The sequence below is a fragment of the Varanus komodoensis genome, unplaced genomic scaffold (assembly GCF_004798865.1).
Source record: "Varanus komodoensis strain SLA01 unplaced genomic scaffold, ASM479886v1 scaffold29_1, whole genome shotgun sequence".
Classification (NCBI taxonomy): Eukaryota; Metazoa; Chordata; class Lepidosauria; order Squamata; family Varanidae; genus Varanus; species Varanus komodoensis.
In genome coordinates, this window is record NW_025335759.1 from 5618471 (window position 1) to 5637733 (window position 19263).

Consider the following 19263-nt stretch of genomic DNA (forward strand, 5'->3'; position numbering starts at 1 on the left):
GAAAAGCACAGGTGTTGCTGGGCAAAAACCTCTGCTTGTCTTCCGTTGCTCCCCTTTAGGCTGTGATGCAAACTCAGAAAGAAAGCCGGCATATAAATAAGAGATTATGAAGGAGATGGTTTTCAAAGCGCGCATTGTTGCAAACTGAAAAAGAAAACACGCTTCTTGATTCTGCATAAGCCAGAAAATATTCACATAGCATGTTGATAATTGCTTGACCTCCACCCAGCATTCTGCTCATTTCCATCCAGTATGATGGTATTATGAGTATGGGATACGACCCTGCTGGTGAGTGGCTACAGAAATTAGGGGGATGTTATCTTAACATTGGCCCACTTCGGCATGCTTCTCATCTCTCAAATGGAAACCATTTCCAGCATCTCAGGAATCTGGGCATTGCATGAACTCAAACGCAAACTTCTTCATTTCTCCAGATGTTGTTAAGTTGTTCAGATGTTTCCAGATGTTCTCTCATGGTTGTCTTTTCCAGTGGCTGACTAAATGATGTAACACTAATGCCATCTAAATACTGTCCGGGGCTGTATTACACGTGACCTTATCCATGGATGGGTAAATATAGGGAAGTTGTCAAAAGTGTATCCTGCATATGCACAGGGAATGATAGGATTGGTAGTTCTTGTTTTACGATTTTATGCTAACAGCTGGGCTCCATTTTTCATTTTTCTAAGCTAATCCTTTCTTCCCAAATCCGCAACGTTTTACTAAGTTGTGATTAAAACAAACAAACCTTTTGGTAACACTAGGGCTGTAGTTTCAATATATTTGCTGTTTGTAAATTATATTCCCTGTTTTAATGCTGCAACTGTAATTCATCAAGTGTAAAACAGAAAGTGGGAGAGGGGGAAGGAATAATCTGCTCCATTTTCTTAAAAAGAAAACATTGAGATAAACGGCTAATGCAGAATCTGGTTGAGAAGGCTGTCTTCTTTCCCAGCTTTGTTATGACTACAACAAGAACATATTGACACAAAAAGAACACAGTGACACAAGGGGCAGGGGAACCAATGGCTTCCATCCTTAGGACAGAAACCAGCTGGATCTGGAACAAGGAGGAACAAAGATGCAATGGAATGGTGTCCCATTTGCCGGTCTTAAAGAATACCAAAGAGCCAGTGCTGGTCCAGAACAAGGTTTCATCTGGTCTGACATCCTGTTTCTAATCCTGGCCAGCTGGACACTTCTGGTAAGCCCATAAGAAGAACATGAATGTTATACTCTAGAGATACTAGCCATACCCTGTCATCTCAGGGAAGTATGGGCAGCCTATACAGGGCAGGAGGGTGGGAATTATGGGAATGATCACTCCAACACATCTGAAGGGCACCAGCTTGGTGAAGGCTGGCTTAACTTGTCCAAGGGAGGAAAACGGACATGCTTTACTTTGTCATGAGAACCCATCATAAGTCAAACAAACCCTCAACATGCTATGGCTTGTCGGGGTGGCTTCTAAGCCAGACTTGTGCAACCCTGGCAGAACCATCGCAGGTTTGAATGAGATGCTGTGGCACCATGTTTATAAACCATCATGGTTTAGCATGTTGTGTGAACCCAGTCATAAGCTAGCATGTGAGGCTGGTACCCCGTGAAGGATGCAGGAGAAGAGTGAATGAATGAACCAAGAGGACTGATTTGCAGGACACAATAAGAATATGCAGATACATCCTGGGACCCAGTTTTGAGTTGCCACTGTGGCCTCTTGTACTGAAAAGGTCTGCATTCTTGGTCCAGAATGATTTTTAGACTGAAGCTCAGGAGTATAGAACTTGTGGGCCTAGAGATGTGTTTGGGCTCTTGCTTCCATCAGCCCCTGGCAGCACAGCTGGAATTGCTACTGGTTCCCTACCACGACTCTTTTTACAGTTTTCCCATGCGAAGCTGCTTCCCCATTTCTGCCAGGTTGCAATCTTGTGAATTGAAATATTTCAGATGACAACTGGGTGCTATAATTTAGATAACGGGACTGAACAGATGCACACATTCAGCCTGGGCATCCAGCACCTTTGGGCAGCTGCCAATGACCAAACTTCCCACAGCAGCCCATGGCTCTCCCTGCTTGTTTGGCCCTCCTTCCCAGTCACCGCTTCTCCTGGTTATCAGCTCATCTGGATGCAGGCAGCTGAGCTTGGGAAGCTATTTGCCCATACAGATTGTCCTATAATGCTCAGGAGAGCCCGGTGAAATGATGCCGCATTGGTGATTTGGGAGAACTTTAACATGGTGGATTGCTTCCCAGATCCAGCCATTCCTCCAGATCGGTCCTGCTGGCAACCCTTCAGCCATGGAGCCAGCTTTGAGGGACAGTCTGAAAACCAGGAAGGTGGACGAGACATGGACAGCCGCAGTACTCCTTCCCCCACGGCGCCAGCCAGAACATCTTAGGGTATGTAGGGATGCCAGGGGTAGTCCCTTGCGGGGTCCCAGGCATTGTCCTCTGACACATCTGAAGGGTATCCATTTGGGGAAGGCTGGTATGGTATCCAACACACTTGGTCTTTAATGGTCCCGCAAACAAGAGACTTGCATGCTGTCAACCACAACGGAATCCAGCTTTTTGAACACCATGTCATTTGCAGGCATTATTCCTGCATGCTGGGCTATCCTGGTCCTGTCCCCAAGCATTCTGCAGAGATTACGCATTCCTTTTTATTCTGATGGGAGACCTGTCTGAATACAGACCCTATATTAAAGAACAATACAGGGCAGATAGCCCCACAGGTGCCGCATTATGCAGTTGAAAGATATCCCCGGGCTTCAGATTTAGATACCTGACTTCCAATCCTATTCCTGACCTCTAGTGGCAAATTGAATTGGCCATGATCCTTTTAAAATTCAAGCCACATAGCAGCCTGATTTGCTATTTCCTTGTTGGAAGTTTTCCGTACCCAATGAGAACAGTGCCTTTCCTGGCCCCATCCTTCGATTCCTCAGCATTCTGAATCCTCCCCTTGGGTGGGCCTAGCTGTAACCATTGGTCAATGGACTTTATAAGACAGCTCCTGCTTAAGCCACTTCTGAAAAGTTGAGTGTCTGACCTAGGAAAGCTGTAAGGATGCGAATGCTGATCTTACTAGCATGGGCTTGATTTCTTGGTAAGTGTTGTCTATTTGACATCTTTCAGGTTCTTGCAGACAGAGGTGTAATTTTTGCTTTTTGTCTCAGGACTAAAGTGGATGGAGCACCTTCCACGAGAACTCAGCCGGTCCAAGGGGCAACAATGCGCTACGAATGGAAGTGCTGCTGAATCTGGGGCAGCCATGGAAACCTCCTTTGCGGCCACTACATCGAGCAACATGGGGCAGAGAATTCAGCACAGTGGGGGTGGCCATAAGCATGTGTACAGCACCTTTCTTGGGCAACATTTCCTAATGGTTTGGATTACAATCCCCGACATCTCGAGCCAGAAAAAGATGGAAGGCACCATGTTGTGGAAGACTAAGAGTGCTTCCCTCTACTTATTATGCCCACATTTGGATTCTTTCCTGTGATGTGTTATTTTGCATCTGCTTCATAAGAAAAAGTTAGTGAAACTGTTTTGCTGTAGACTTAAGGAAGAAGAGGGCTGGTCCAAGATTTTTTGCTGCCAGAACAGAATCAGAAAATAATGCCTCTTCTCTCTGAGTCAAGATCCATGGAACCCAAAGACAAGCTATTAAATCTTACGTATATCTCCTTGCCTCCTTGGCATTAAAACAACAACAACAACAACACTACATGAAATAACAATACATGAAATAAGTAGCAATTAATTGTCGCTCCACAGCATTCAGTGTCAGCTGTGTGAGAGCCAGTGTGGTCCTCCCTCATTCATGAAGCTCATGGTTGATGATGGGCCATTCAGTGCCTCTCAGCCTAACCTACCTCACAGGATTGTTGTTGGAAATATAAAATGGAGAGGAAGAGAGCTTTGCAAGCTGCCTTGGGTTCCATGCAAAAGGAATTAAAATGGGATGATGACGCTGGGAGGGCCAGTACTGGAGAGGCATGACCACTGCCTTGAATTTCCTTTGAAGAAAGGCATCATATAAATCAGAGTCCTCTCATTTAGTTGTTGTTGTTGTTGTTGTTGTTGTTGTTATTATTATTATTATTAGAACATTTCTATGCCGCCCCTTGCCGAAGCCTCGGGGCGGTTTACAACACAATAAAATACAATAAAATACAAAAATAACAATATAAAATTAAAATTAACAATATAAAATAAATATAAAATATAAAATATATTTCTTCTTTTTCATTTCAGTGGTGGATTGCAACCATCTGCATACACATTTGCAGGTGCTTCCCAAGTTTGGAGATGCCTATCACAGGTAATGTGGGACCCTTGAATACTTCAGGGATATGTGATTAGTAGGGACCAGAGAGAGGAACTATTACGTGGATGTCAGTTACGACTTGTGATATATCTTACATGTAACTGAATGGCAGAATATTGTTATTGTTACATTACATAACTATATCACCCATAGCTGCAGCTTTTTGGGAAATTCTCAACATTTAAGTCACCCATCCAGAGTCTAATCAGGCCTTGCCCTGCTTATCTTTCAACATTATGCAAGATCAGGCATTACAGGCTACATGGAAGCTATTATGAAAGAATCTGCATTTTTTCATAATAAAATAGATGGTTGTTTTTTGGCTGGGTTATTTGCGTTCCCCATCACTTCCCACTCCGATAAGCAGGAGACCAATTATTCAGTTTTGGCCACATGGAATTAGTTTTACTTCCCACTCACCCCTTAAAAGGAGCCAGAAGAGAAAAGCTGCAGATTTGGCTTTCTCATTGGTGTTTTTTATTTCAGGAATGCATAGCTTCCCTTTTAATCCAATCAGTTCGCAGTGCGGCTTCTTTTTAAAAAGTTATATGCAATTATCTGTTAAATGTCTGGCGAAAAGTAGGAAAAATATCAAATCAAAGGAATAACATCAGCAACACTGAAAAACAGGTCAAAGGTAAAAGAGCATAGAAGATCTTGTTGTCCTGCTTAAAGCCCTGGAGAAGAACAGTTTTTTGCCTTGACTTGGAAAACTCAGATAAATTGGGGGGGGGGGGTCTTTGGGGGGGGGGTTGGCAGCTAGTTGTGTAAGGACATTGCAGTAGGAAGTTACTCTGTTCAACTTGAGAACTGGAGATGGGACACTTTTATTTAAACCTCTGCACCACCAGCACAAATGCCAGTCTTCATACAGTAGATTTGGGGGTGAGAGGGAACCTAGCTGCAAAAACGTTGTGAACAAAAATGATTTAAAGATCCCTCTGAAAGGTTTTGCTTCTCAACCGCATTGCACTGTAGATCTTGGGGTTGCAAATGGCAAACCAAAATAAAATAAATCTCAACGCAAGTTGGGAAAAGGCTGTCTTGGGTACCTTCTACATGGCAACTCTTGTTTTCATTATCCTGGCTTTGGAGGGGAAATAGCAGCTGTTTATTAGAGACTGCCTTTATGAATTACTTACACATTATCAACTACCGGTGCTTTCTAGCTTTTCTTTGCCAACTTGTTGAAATCGTGTTCATTATCTCATTGTATTATGTTCATTCCTTAAAAAAAGTTAAATGCAGCATCTTTGGGTCTGGATGAGTGCAATGACCAAATATCAAAGGTGTTTCACGATGAGGATGGGTTTAACTGCACACCAAGGTGGAAAAATTAGGAATGAGAATCTCGTGGTCTGTAAGCCGTAGTCTATAGAGCTGAGCATGTTCGCAGGCCCAACCCCAGCAGACTTCAGTGCATTCAAATGTGAAGGGAAAGGGCATTTTTGCACCAGGAAACAAGCTGCTAAGAAGGGGGATTTGGGGGTCTTCAAAGGGAGCAACATTTCTTGAATGAAAGCAAGCAAGTGAGCAGGCAAGGAAGGATGGACGGGCGGAGGGACGGACTTCAGATAATAGCTAGAGTGTAGTCATATGTCTAGTACAGTCCCGTGAGCTAGACAACAAGGACAGAAGGCCCTTGTATGAGAGCCAGTGTGGTGTAGTGGTTAAGAGCATGGGACTGGGACTCAGACGGTCCGGGTTCGAGTCCCCGCTCAGCCATGGCGCCAGCTGGGTGACTTTGGGCCAGTCACAGCCTCTCAGCCCAACCTACCTCACAGGGTTGTTATTGTGAGGATAAGATGGAGGAGGAGATGTAAGCTGCCTTGAGCCCTTTGTAGGAAAAAGGCAGGATATAAATTGAAAAATAAATAAAAATAAATAAGGCAGGGCAGGAGGTGCGCAAGGGCCTCTTTCCACTCCCTCCCCGCCCACTGTGTGCCTCCACCACTCCCACGTCCTCCCTTCAAAATGTCAGAGTCGCTCCGGAAAGGGATCCCAGCAGTGGCAGTGCTGACGCTGACGCCTGGATCGCCTCCCCCTCTGAGGGCAGAGTGCTTTCCAGGGGCCGTGGGACTGGCCCCTCCACACTCATCCTTTACAGAACGAAGAGGGAGAGATATTTTTATGGTTTGCTGAGGGCTGCCTCTCATTTAGTGAGCAGGAACCTTGCAGGCACAATCGGTGCTGGTGACGGGTGAAACTGAACCACACACATCTCTCACTAGAGCAATGGTGGTTCCCTTGGGAGTCCTCATAGTGGGGAACATTGTGTGAAAACGGGGAAAAAACAACAACCCCAGCATTGGAGAAGTGAAGAATGCAAGTTAGGCTGAAATAACAAACGGTGGTTTGCATTGAGGTGTGGCCCTTCTTTTATAGGCCTTTTATCATGTCCTATGGACACATATATATTTGTGGCACTAAAGTGGGCGTCGTTATAACTCCCCTGATGTTTTGCTGTGGGGCCTCCGACCCTTCTCTTCGGGCCCCCTTTCTTGCCCTGTCTTAGCAGCTGTCCCCATCTTGCTTCCTTCAGGGATTCTCAAGCTACCCTATGCTGAAACAGAAGAACACTTTGAAGCCTGGTTCAGCGAGAGTGAAGGAAAGAGCCGTATCCAGTACTATCATGGTAAGCAAAGCTGGGTGTCGAGCTGGAGACAGAGAGCCCAAGGAAAGCAACCCAGGAACAAAGACATCTGCTTTCGGGAACATGGAAACACGGTGTTTACATCCAATCAGACTAAGGCTGTGGATTGTAGCAACCCACACTCAAGGTTGAGTCTTGGTTGAGTGTGGGGTTGTGTTGCCCTCTAGACTGTTGTTGGAACATGGGCTATTATGTTATCCGAACTGAGCTGAACTAACAAACCATGGGGATCGATGCCCAGTTCACAACCCAGCAACGAGCCCTGGGTTCCTTTCAGGGGTTAACATTTACTCCTAGGAACTCTCCGTATGAATATGTTTGGGCCCCATCCTTTTGGGAGGGGCATTTGGAAACAAGCACACCTCCTCTCTGCATGCCAATCCTCTGACTGGGCCACCAGCGGAGCATCATGGCATCGAGAGCCACACGCGCTTCGTCTGTCTCTGAGAAACTCCCCTGCTCCAAGTCCCCCCTGCCAACTGTACATCTTGGTTATTCTCAACAGCTGCCTGGACACTTGGGGAGTCTGGCCTTGAAATAAGCACCTCCGCATCTCTCATCTGAAGATCCGGATTTGGGCCCGACTCCGAGGTCTCCCCCCGCTCCTCTTCCTCCAAGTCCAAAGCAGGAGGCCTTGGGAATGTGTGCCAAGAGCAATTGTCCTTCTCACGCCCAACAGCAGCTGGTATAAGACACATTTCAGAAACAGTCCACAGTCCAAGAATAGCCCAACTTAAGTCATACTCAGTGTGGGTCGTTGCTTTATCGGCCTGTCCAGATAGCAGCTCTCCAAAGTCTTGGACAGAATGTTGTTATTGCTGCTGCTGCTGTTAATGTTTCCTCCAGAGCCTCAGGAGCACAATTTATTAAAGGAAATGTTGCTTCCTGTGGCATGAGTGATGGATACAGTGGATTGGATGCTCTGATGAAATAAGACACGGATGTGGCTTCTGAAGCAGTGAGAAGTTTCATGCAGTACCTGCTTCTCCCTTTGCTCCAGGCCAGGTGATCACTTACCAGTTCAGCTCCATAGAGCCTTTTGGGGCCAGTTTCAAGGTCACTCCGGAAACCACAGAAACAAAGGTCAACCTTAAGGAGTGCTTCCGAATCGATGGAACTTTTGAGAATCCCGTTAGCCCTCAAAGTGTCTTTCCTAACTTCACTGACTTCCAGGTGAGCTCCTCAAAACCCTTCTCTACAAGACCTCTATAGAAGCATGAGGGTGGAATTCTGCTTCGGAGAAGTTCTCTGGGCTGCGTTCTGTTTTGGCTGTAGCCAGAGGCAATACGGCAGGGCCAAATTTACAAAAAATACCTGGATATTTTAGTTTGACGTTTTTACCGGCAGCAATGAAACCACAAGAGAGGAATAGCAACCATTCAGAATTAGGAAAAAACTGCACAAAGGACAAAAAAGCATGACATGAGCTGTGGTCATCAAAAAGGAGGTGAATCCTGGGAATGGGTTAGTCCCATCAAGTCAACCTCAGAGGGGCCAGACTGGGACCCCCAGGGACCCAGATTTGGTCCTTGGGCTTGAGGTTGTACTCCTGATTTACACTGACTCTGTTCAGACATCATATGCAAGCATGGTTCATGGTGATCATATGTTTGCACCAACAACGTGGTCAGAGTTTTCAGATACATAGCAAGCAAGCCATGGTTTAGGGTGAATTGCCTGCCCAGCACTCAGCCTCATAAACGCACCCATCTCCATAGTGTTCCAGCCTCTTGAGGGGCAGTAAGACTTGTTTCCCGTTGTGCAGCAACCTCCTGAAGAAGAGCAATGGCTTTCCATTGTGAATGCACACATGACCACAAATTCCACCTGCAAGCTTGCAAATTAGTTCACACTTTAGTTGGATATCCTGGGTTGGCATCCCTTTGAAAGCCTTGGTTTCTAAGCTGGTAGGTTCAGACATAATCCCATACCATGGTTTGGTTTACCAAACTGGTTTGATTTTAAGTCTGCTTGCTGCCAGTATGAGGTAAGGAATGTGGGGCAGGTGACAGAGAAAGCTAGATTTTACTGCAGGGACTTGGAAGTTATTTTTCACCAAGTCACCTGACTTAATTTAGTCCTGAAAGGAAATTTCTCCCAGGATCTGAATGTAAAGTCGAATTCAAAAATTCATTGAGTATAGGACTGGACTGGAATACCTCAAAGATTCCTTCTAATTTGTTGCTGGAGATATAATATGGTGCTTGAGTGCTGGACATGAACGTTTTGCCAGATGCTTTATTTCAGCTGATCTTTGTTGTATCACCCAATTCTCACCATTTATTATTTTAGCTGCTATTGTCACTTTCAGGTGAGTATTTATTCATTTATTTCATTTTTTATTTTACTTCATTTACTTGTTCAGCATGTTCCAAGTACATTTACAGTTGTGGTTTAAAACTCAGTTATTGCCTTGAGATTGGCTTGCAGTCAATGCAGCAGAAAAGTGATTGCATAATGATCAGAATAGTTGAAAGACACACCGTCCAGATGTTATAGTGCCAGTTCTCTTATACCACAGGTGAGAGGACCCTTTCCTGTGCCCATTTCCCAAGGATTCCTCTTATATTTGAAGGGATAGAACTGGTTTTAATTGAGTAACCAAATGAGTTTGAGTCAGTTATTGATTGACTTTGCATATGGGTAAAGACAACATTTCTGAAGCCAGAAGCGTGTTATAAGGTGGTTTCACCTATGCATCTCCTTAGGAAGAAACATTTCTCATCCTTTGGGTGAGAAGAAAGAATGGGAGAATAGTTCTTTTAGGATGATGCTTCTACACTCACACACACACGCATGTGTACATACATGTGTGCATGTGTGCGCACGCACACACTAAAATATGCTCCTTGCTTAGTCAGTAGCACCTTTTTAGTAGATTTTTAAAAACTCATTTAAAGCCACTTGCCAATATCCATGTACTTGTGAGTAAAGTCCACTGAATTCAGATCTTTCTCATGAGCAGACATAAAGGGTTGCACCATCCGTGTTGCAGCCAGAGGCCTAATGACATGTGTGAACGGTGGTAGGAATCACAGTCGCACATAAAACCTTTGTAACACACCCTCCCGGATTTCCTACTAACAATGTTAATCCTTCACTCCCTCCTGCTGCTGTCCCATGCTCCACATTCCAGTCTGTGCGTACAGGATACTACAAAGGACAGCACTGTGCAGTCCTGGAAAGCATCTATTACTGGGGCAAGAGGAAAAACATCTACAGGTTGTGGATCGCAGACATTTTGACCAAACCCATGCTGGCGCACTGAGAGATGTGGGGTTCAACATACCCCTGGGCTCCCACTATGACAAGTATGAGATCGACTATACCAGCTTTTCTCAGAGTTTCCCATCTGAAGTCTTTGATCTTCCTCAGGGTATGTGTGAAACAGATGTTGGGAAAGGTTGACATGTTCTCCCAGTGCTTAGCTCCAGTAGGAACTTTTGAGCTAAAACATGCTGCTGTCTTTGCAGAGGAATAATTAGTATCCAGTTGTGTATCACTTCTCTTTTGCATCTGGTAGATGTAAAATGTGTACGTTTGCCTGGCCTGGGACCGGAGCACAGAATCTTGCCTAACCCCATGCAGGAATTTGTGGGAGGAGCTGGAGAAGTAGCAGAGACCACGAGCATCTGTTCCATCACTACAAGGAGAAATTTGGAAAGAGCTACAAGACTGAGAAGGAGATGGAGCACAGGAAAAAACATTTCATCCGCAATGTAAGGTATGGGAATGGGAAGACCTCAGGACCTAAAATGGCAGAGCCTTGCAACAGGGAACAAAGGAAAAGGTGATGGGAAAATGAGGGGATCAGAATCAGGCAGATGTGCCCGAGTTGCTTGGGGATATTCTGTTGGTGGGTTTCAGAACTCTTAACCGTGGATGGGATGAAGGTTGGTGCTGCAGGGTAGTGCTGGCTTAGAGCACTGGCCAGCCATGGGACAATAATTCGGGATTTTTGAATCTTCCAAGTGAGAAGCTGAGGATTTTTCCTCCTGGCAACTTCTCGTCTACATTCCTAACAGGAATTCCTGGCTTAGAGAAACTTGCATTTGAATTCAGGAGTGGGTTGACGGCAAAAGAAGGGGATGGCAGAGGATGAGGTGGCTGGATGGAGTCACTGGGGCAGTGGGTGTGGGCTTGGGTGGACTCCGGGGGATGGGGGAGGACAGGAAAGCCTGGAGGAGTGTTGTCCATGGGGTTGTGATGGGTCAGACGCAACTTTGCGACTAACAACAACAACAAAACCTTTCCTTTGCACACAAGTTAAGAGACCGAAGATTCAGCAGTCCTGTCCTCTGATTCCATAGGAATCCTGGTCCTTCCAGCCATTCCCTGTGAATACAGAGGACTCCACCTCCATGTCAGTGGGGCTCTTTATCCCTTGCAGCTTTTACTCGAAGCTGGAAAGGTGCTATCTGTAGTGCCACACTCCATCCCCAGACTAGGTCCATGAAGCACCGTGGATAGAGCTCCTATGGAGCTCAGAATAAGAGTTGCAATGGATAAGGAACCCCACGAATAGGAGTCGCCTCCCTATGCCTGCCCTCCAGGATGGGCAGTACTAACAGGATGGGCTCATATCCTGAACACTGAACTTGCTGTGATCTGCAAGGTCTGTAGGGGAGGAAACAGCCATGCATTCTCCTTCCTTCCTTCCTCTCCATTTCCTTGCAGGTACATCCACTCCAAGAACCGGGCCAACCTCTCCTACAGACTGGCTGTCAATCACCTGGCTGACCGGACTCCAGAAGAGATGGCAGTGCTGAGGGGCAGGCTTAGAAGCAGGGGGCCCAGTAAGGGGGTGCCTTTCCCCACCCCAGCCTATCAGGGCCTGGTCCTGGCAGAGTCCCTGGACTGGAGGCTTTACGGTGAATATGGCAACATTAGTTCCTTCTGCCTTCCAGGCAAGGGACCAGCTGTGTCCAGAATGGTCCGCAAAACCAGAATGTTGTTTTGAAAACAAGCAAAGCCCTCCTTTTGGATGCTTAAGAAATAAGGAGGGGGAGATCTCTTTGAAATCTAAGATCTTGCTTGGACTTCAGCCTGGCACATTTTCCCTTAATGTGTATTTTCTCCCAGATAACCATTTGCATAATAAAAGTATGCAATACCTTTTCATTTAACCACCATTTAAATAATTAATATCACTCATTTTAATATTATTAATTTTATACAGTCGCATATTCATTTTCTTTTTTATTTCCCTTTTCTTCTTTCCTGTTCTTTGGTTATGAAATGATATATTGTTGTTTATTTGTTGAATGTTTTTAATGATATTTATTATACTGTTACTCATATTGTTATTTTTATCTCCTGTAAGCTGTCCTGAGGCTGCTGCAAAGGACGGCATATAAATGTTTTAATTAATTAACGTTTTAATTGAAAGTCTATATAGCAAGGGGACAGCATACAAAAACGTTATAAAACAAAAGCTTTACAAAAATGTTAAATAAATAAATAAAGAAATAAAGGAGCTTTTTGCTTTTTTGGCTGTGCTTTTATGATGAGCATGCTAGTAATTCTTCTTTCCACTTCCCTCTGCCTGCCGCTCAAGGTGCTGTGAGCCCAGTCAAAGACCAAGCGGTGTGTGGGTCCTGCTGGAGCTTCGCCACAACGGGGACGCTGGAAGGCGCTCTCTTTCCGAAGGTGACAACCGCTGCCTTGTGGCTGGCTTGGGGTGCTTCTAGACTGGCAGCTGCTACTGCTGCCAGTCAGAAGGCTTTGTGGGGCAATTAAGGGTGCGTGCATCCTGTCAAATCTGTTTTATTTGCATGTCATGGACTGTCCGGCATCCTGTCATCTGCTCATGGGTGGAATCGTTTCCTAAGCAGGAATTACGTTCTACTTGCATGTGCATGAACGTAATGGTGCACCTGTGCACATGCACTGATGCATTTCAATGAGTGCAAATTACCCCAACAATGAAAAAATAATCTCCAGGATTTTAGAATCTGGATAGCTGAGGAAAAGCCAGCCCATTGTGGAATCTGCAGGTTGGGTTCAGAGATATCCCGGCACACCTGAACGGATTTCATCAATATCATGAGTGACAATTCCATCTAGTTTTCCTTAAAGGGTTTTTTGCAGTAAGGAAAAAGATAGAGGAATTGGGAAACACCGGAGGATAATACATGGAGGAAGATAACCTCTGGACCTTTCTTTAAAATTCTAAGATCTTGGTTGGAGTTCAGCCTGGATCATTTTCTCTTAATGCATAATTTCTCCCAAATAACAGCATTTCACAGAATAAAATTCTGCAATGGAAACAGGGCAATGGAGCTGTAAAACCCTCAAGTGGAAGCAGCCTGGGTTACTCAGAGGCGGTGCTTTTTTTGTCATAGAACGCACCAGAACAGAGTTCCGGCACCTTTTTTCGACAGATTCTCCAAGTTTTAAAAGTAACATTTGAAAATTTGATGTTTGGTCCACGTGGATTTGAATCGCCCTGTTAAGCGTAGCAGGTCGGCGGCAAAATCGTTAAAACGGTGCACGTGGGCTGCTTGTGTGTCGAGTCCGATGCGTGCGTGCTTCGTCCGCGCTGGTTGTGATGGCACTGCTCGGCTTGTGATTGGTTGTGTGGCCACGCGCTGAGTGCTTAGTGTGGGTGGCAACCGTTATGCTTCATTACACAATTGACGTGTGTGGGTGTGTGTACAGTGATTGACTATGTGTGAAAGGTGAATAATTTCATGAGTTCCGGCACCCTTTTTCTTACAAAAAAGCCCTGCTCAGAGGCATGGGTGAAGACTTTACTTACTGGCTAAACTGAGGTTAAAGTGGAGATCGTAGCCCGGCCTCCTCCAAAGCACAACTAACCATATAAGATATTCAGAGAAGTAGCTCTGTTAGCCTGTCGGTGTAAAAACTGCACTTTAAAAGCTAACACCTTTATTCTGGCATAAGCCTTTGGGAACACTGAGCACGTCATCAGATGCATGAAGTTTTAGCTTCAAATTGGCATATGTACATACACATCCTGGGAGAGGTAAACGGTGTTTTCAGAGGAGCTGAAGAGTCAAAAGAACAGACAGCAATAACGTAACGCTTGCCCTTCACAAAGCACGGAGGGGCATCACTGCCGTGACGAGCTGTGTGGCAACGAACCCACACCAGGCCACGTTCGTTCGTTCGTTCTTACTTACTTACTTACTTAATTTGCCCCTGCCTCCTTTTTACAGACCGGGATGCTCACCCTGCTGTCGCAGCAAGTGCTAATGGATTGCTCCTGGGGCTTCGGAAACCCTGCTTGTGATGGCGGACGGGAGCAGTTTGCGTACGAGTGGCTTATGAAGCATGGTGGAATTGCCAGCGCAGGATCCTCCGGGCCGTACTTGGGGCAGGTGAGCCAAACTAATCTCTGGAGGGAAAAGGGCAGCTTCTCCAGGACTAACACTTATGCACACCCTAAATTTATCAGCTGACAGATCTAACTAGTTACTTACCCCCTTATACTGCCCCTTTGCAGCTTAGAGGACAAATCACAGATCCGGGTTTGAATTGTTGTCCAGCCTCTGGCTTCCTGATTTGGGTTGCTTTATTACATCACCCTCCTTCAGGAGGCTGTAGGGCTGCAGCATGGCAGGGCCTATGCTTAGGGGGCCAGCAGGCATAGCTTCACTCAGACAAGGCAAGTACTTTGACAGTCATATAGGTTTGCTTGTAGGGTTGGCTCTACCAAATTCAGCACTGTTCCAGCTCTTGCAACATCAGCCCTATTTGCTAGGGATGGATAAATTGCGGAATTCTATCTGTAGGTGGTATCCTGGGGCAGTGCTATGTACTGAAAAGATCCAGGACTCAGGTCCACAGGACAAGAAACACACACACACACACACACACACACACACACTTGCATGTGTTAATTTACATATGCTTTAAAATCTATATTTCTGTGTGTGTGTGTGTGTGTGTGTGTGTGTGTGTCTGTCTGTCTGTCTGTCTGTCCTTAAAGGACCATGTCTCCTATGACAAGGGAGAGAAGGGGCTTTGACTTGAGGAAAAAAACAAACTACCAGGCCTGGCCTTTGATACCCAGGAATACAAAGCTTGTTAGCAAGAAGCATCCATTGCAAGAAGCATCCATTGAGTTATGAATTGTGTAGTCAGTTCTTGCCCATACCAGGAGCTGGTTCCAAACTGAATTCTGCTCCTCCCTTCCCCACTGGTATTGGCTCCTCCTTCAAGGAGGTTTGCACTGCTTGTGGTCTACTCATTTGACCTGAAGGTGAACTATGAGGCTGAGAAAGCTGTGCCCCTCTCCTCTGACCCTCCCTGGACCACAGTGTCTCCCTGCTGAACCAGAGGTCGAGTGGCTCTCACCAGCCCACCTGGCTTACTGGCCTTGGCATTTCAGCTGGGCATGCTGACCCCCCCTCTTCTGCCAGTTCCGATTTGGATATTCACCCTGGAAGCCTATATTTTTGGAGAAATGGGCCAGTCTCTATAGGCGGATGGCCTCTCCAAGATCTGGAGCACCAAATGAAAATCTGGGGGTTCCAGCCCTAGAGAGCTGTCCTCTAACGCTGCCTCTGCATAGCTTTCTCCTGCTGAAACTGGATGGATCTCCTGCCCCTCTTCCAGAATGGCTACTGCCACTACAGCCCATCGGAGCTGATGGCAAACATCTCTGGCTATGTCAGCGTGGACCCTGAGAACGTCAACGCCCTGAAGGCCGCCCTCTACCAGCACAGCCCTGTGGCCGCGAACGTGGACGCCTCCCCCAGGTCCTTCACGTTCCACTCTGATGGCATTTACTGCAAACCGAACTGCAGTGAGTCTCTTCTTGCGCCGGGATTCCAGGCCTCTTTTTGTGGGTGGAAAGTAGGTTAAGACGGATCCATAGGCAGGGACCACAGTGGAAACTCTCTCTCTGCCCTGCTCTTTCTTATACACTCTCTTCACAAATTAAGTAGAATGGCTACTTACATATTGCTGAGAAACATAATCACAAAAGAGGGCCTTATTGGCATGCAATTTGCATGTGCTAATATATGCTAATAAATGCTCCACCCATTCAATATTTAAATGAGTAGCTTTTAGGCATAATCTACAGATGGGCACATATATGGTTATTCGGTCTGCCTTCACTGAAAGCTCTGTATAATGATGCCCCAAATTATATACAGTACATCTTGTTATATATAAATATATATAGGGTCACATGCATTGCGCATATATATATATATATATATATATATATATGGCAAGGACATGCTAAAAACTGTAATGCTTTATTTTTTTATTTAAATGCACAAAAGATAAATGGGGGCAAGGGACGCTGCAGGTTCCGGTGGTGCTTCAACAAAAAGGATGCAGCATTTTCGGGGGGTGCCTCATATAACCTTCGTGCTCCTCCCACTCTCTCTAGGGTGCCTGCAAGCCTCGGGTTCAGGACCGTATGGACACCACTAGGCATAGTCTAACCAGCTGTAGGACAGTTTGGAGTCCCACGTCAACCTCAGAAGCTCACTCTGGGGTCAAAGCTGACACTCCATGTGGAGAACCCTCCCCGCACCCTCGCAGCTGGCGGAAATTGTGTGTGCCTCCAGCGTGTCAGGCACAACCTCAAAAACAGGATTTGTGGGGCAGGAAGAGGAGGAGACAGTCAGTTCAGAGAGTTATTTATTTATGTATTTATTATTTGGAATTCTTGTATGCCGCCCCATTTGCATACGCCTCGGGGCGGCTTCCAACAAATAAATAGCAATACAAATACATAAAAACGGAAACATCCTGGCATAATCATTTAAAACCAATAAATAAATCAGCAATTAATTAAAATAACATTTAAATAAAAAGGTCTTGGCCTGGTGCCGAAAAACAAATAACGACGGTGCCAGGCGGACCTCTCTGGGGAGCGCATTCCATAAGTGGGGCGCCACTGCAGAGAAGGCCCTCCTCCGGGTGCTCACCCTCCTAATATCTTTCACGGAGGGCTCCCGGAGGAGGGCCTCTGCTGCTGATCTCAAGGGGCGGGAGGGCAGATATGGACGCACGCGCTCCTTCAGGTACCCAGGTCCCAAGCAGGTCCCAAGAGTTATGGGCAACCCCGTTTGAGTGTGCTGTGCTGCCTCTTCCCATGTAAACCGCAGGCTTCAAAACTCTGCTTTAAAAAAAGAACGGAATTTAAGGATTCTCAAGAGGTCAAATTCAAGCATTTATCCAGCACTTCTCTAGTATTTAAGAAGAGAAAGGCAGGGTGTACGTGCAATGTAAGAACAATAAGATGAATGTGGCAATAATAAATACGGGTCGATTGCTCATTGGCAGCTGCTTGGCCACTGTGTGAACAGAATGCTGGACAAGAGGGACCCTTGGCTTGATCCAGCAGAGCGCTTCCTATCTTCTTATGTCACCTGCCTCATCCTTTCTTCCAGGAAACAGCAGCATGGATTTAGACCATGCAGTTCTGGTTGTGGGATACGGAATCCTCCAAGGAGAGAGCTACTGGCTCATCAAGAGCCCCTGGTCAACCTACTGGGGCGATGACGGGTACATTCTCATGTCCATGAAGGAGAACAGTTGTGGAGCGACCACCATGGCCACCTATCCAGTCCTGGCCTGATGGTGATGGCTGGCAAGAAGGAACATACCAGTTGACACATAATCAGTGGCACAGCCAGGACTGAAGTCCAGGTCTCTGCCACCCCCTGCCACCCCCTGCCACCCAGCGACATCAAGAGAGTGGATAGAAATAGCAGCATCAGCATCTGGCCACTTGCTCTGCATTCTTCTTTCTGTCACTTAAAAAAATATTGAATTGCCAGAATCTGGCTTGCTAGGCATCTGCATGGTTATGGATGTTCATTTTTTCTTTTATCATTTTTCTGTTATCCTTTTCTGCAATAAAGTGATGTTTCTGCCCAAGTAAATGTGTTTGGCATCATAGCAGCAGAGGCAAGCTCCATTTTATTCCTGCAGTTGTGATGGTCCCGTACCTAAAGCGAGTTTGAGCTGTGAGATTGCATTGGTGCATTAGCATTAGCCAAGAAGTGTTTTTGGCTTCTTGCTCTAAAATCGCAGGAATGCAGAAGCCACGGTAAAGAATTCTAGAGCAGGGCATGGGTGAAGAAGAGAAATGTCCATGTGTGTCCTATAACATACCCATCTAAAGGGGACCGTCATAAGACTATTAACCCATGGACTAAAATTAATTACCTCGTTGCAGCTCTCCCTACAACTGGCCTTATAGCATTAGACCTCTGTTGGATGGCATTTATGCTGAAGTGCCTTGTTTAGAAATGGATAATGTGAAATAGGGCAGCTTTTAGAAATATTCAAGTCAGTAATTCATCAACACATCACAAAGAAGTCCCTGAAATGAGCAATTAGAGTCCCTTGGATGGCAAGGAGATCAACCAGTCAGTCTTAGAGGAGATCAGCCCTGACTGCTCCTTAGAAGGCCAGTTACTGAAGATGAAACTCAAATACTTTGGCCACCTAATGAGAAGGAGGGACTCCCTGGAGAAGAGCCTAATGCTGGGAACGATTGACGGCAAAAGGTGAAGGGGACGGCGGAGGATGAGGTGGCTGGATGGAGTCACTGGGGCAGTGGGTGTGAGCTTGGGTGGACTCCAAGGGATGGTGGAGGACAGGAGACCTGACCAAAAGAACAAGCCTGTTGGAACAAGGGAATGCAGTCTGTGACCCACTGGCTAAAAGTATTTTAGGAAACTTGATGCTGCTTCAGGTACTTGTAGAGTGGATGACCTATGAGCTGTGTGTGTCAGATGTAAATCACTGGTGTTTGTGTCACTCATTGTACATCCAACACGTCATTTCAACCACTCCCTCACCTGGAAAAGGCAAAAGTTAGCCAAGTCAATCTCATGAGACCACTAAAAGGTAGAACTGATTTTAGAAGTAAAAGCTGGATCACTCTGGAAAGTCACTCTGGCATGGTGAAAAATACGCAGCTCTTCTTGGCCCTGTTCAGGAAATGGTAGGTCTTGGCCAATTTGGAGAAGTAGCCTGTGACCACAAATGGAAGTCTCCTCTTGGTCTTCCTGGAAGGTGAGTCAAGGGAATTCCTGGCCACAGGCTCCTGAGGGTGTCCCCTGGCTGTCCTAAGGTGAAAGTGGACATGTGGATATTAAGGATCAGTTGCTACTTCATCAGCAGAGATCTCCCAAATGTTTCACCTTTTTTCAAAATGTTGTATAGTTGGATGGTATTACTATAAAAACTACAACTCTGAGTTGCTGGAAAATAACAATTTTGCAAGATGTTCCACATCGGCTCTTCCAGGAACGATAAGGTTATCCTGGTGAAGAA

General features: G+C 45.8%; 1 pseudogene; it reads left to right on the forward strand.

Annotated features, from left to right (window-relative positions):
- The first annotated feature begins 269 nt into the window (after positions 1-269).
- On the forward strand, positions 270-17554 carry LOC123026043 (annotated as a pseudogene).
- The last annotated feature ends 1709 nt before the right edge of the window (positions 17555-19263 follow it).